This window comes from Octodon degus, unplaced genomic scaffold, assembly GCF_000260255.1.
Source record: "Octodon degus isolate 3935 unplaced genomic scaffold, OctDeg1.0 scaffold00039, whole genome shotgun sequence".
NCBI classification, from domain to species: Eukaryota; Metazoa; Chordata; class Mammalia; order Rodentia; family Octodontidae; genus Octodon; species Octodon degus.
The window spans coordinates 11,583,518-11,585,076 of NW_004524615.1; positions in this window are offsets into that span (position 1 = coordinate 11,583,518).

Here is a 1,559-nt window from a genome sequence, read left to right on the forward strand (position 1 = left end):
CCAGGCTCTTTTGATGGTGGGTCAGCACAGGGGAGAGCTCACCAAGGCTCCTGCAGTCCCTGTGGCAGTCTTCCTGAGCTGTGATGGGGGACCAGGACTCAGCTGAGCTCTGGCGAGGGGGTCTGGGCAAGGCTCACCAGGTTGCCTAGCAGTCTTCCGGGTGAGGACAGACAGCTGAAACTCAGAAGAACTTCAGGCATGGGGGCAGGGGGGAGGGGGTGGCGCTAGCTCTACCAGGCCTCCCAGAAGTCTTCAGAGTGAAGACAGTTAGCCTGGACTCAGGAGAACTCCAGCCACAGTCAAGTTGTTCCTATTGTGCCTGGCACATGAGGCACTTGACAAGTGTTGATTTCCTCCATGCAGAGCACCAAGGTAATCTTTCACTTTGTCATCTCCACAATTCCTGGCATGAAGGCAGCTTCCTTTCCTTCAGAAAGGCACTGTTTGTATGTGGGTTTTTTTTAAAATAATTTTATTGAGAAACAAATAGCAATGAGACAGTTTCAAATCTGATTAGTAGGACAGTTTCAATAATTAATACATTGCAAATTGTTGTCTTAGTAGTTATTCATTGTACAAGATGCAGACATGACATCCTCTTTACAAACACTATTAGAACAAATCTTTCTATTCATTGAATTAAGAGAACAGAGTCCCTGAACACACCCGATCTCATCTGATCTTGGAGGCTAAGTAGGGTCGGGCCTGGTTAGTACTTGGATGGGAGAGAATGGAGCTATATATCTATCCTAACTATTTTGAATATACAGATACAAAATGGTTGTTCATTTGTATCCCCTTTTTTTGCTTAGTTTTGTCAGAGAAGAGTATTCCATTGTCATTTAATTTTTTTTTTTTTTTTTTTTTTTTTTTGTGGAACCAGGGATTGAACTCAGGTCCTTGCGCTTGCCAGGGAAGTGCTTATTCCACTGAGCCATCTCCCTGGCCCCTGTCATTTAAATATTATACATACATGAATTCAGCAAAATATTCCAATATAGTCCAGTAGTCCATAATAGTAATAGGTTTTCCATAAGACTGGCAGTGTCAGAAGTTGTCAAACAGAGCCCCTTACAGCACAGCATATTAATATGACTTTACTTTTTATATCTTTTTTTATACTTTTCTGCTGGATGATTAAGACCAAGACTAAGCAAGATCTATATAACAAGAAATGTAACTTCTGCATCTGACAAGATCAGTCAAATCCCCCTAGGATTTATCCTGAAATTCTGTACCACAGTTTGTAGATCCCTTGTCAGTGCCAGCCATGTGGATGAATCATTGCCATTGCTTGACCCATTTGCTCTCTATGAAAGCCTGAGAGAATATTTTCTCTCCATGTGACTGTCCTTAGGCACACTCTACATCATCAATCACTTTCCTCTGTGGCCCCATAATCTCCCTGATCAGAAAATTTGGGACACAACTAAATTACATGATGTTACAGTACAGGTTCTCCTATGTCTTGAGTTTTCACTGACTTGAAAGGTTAGAGCCAAAATGTTGGCTGTCCTTGCAGCCCTTCTTTTTCTCCAATTTTTGGTCTGCAAACTTAG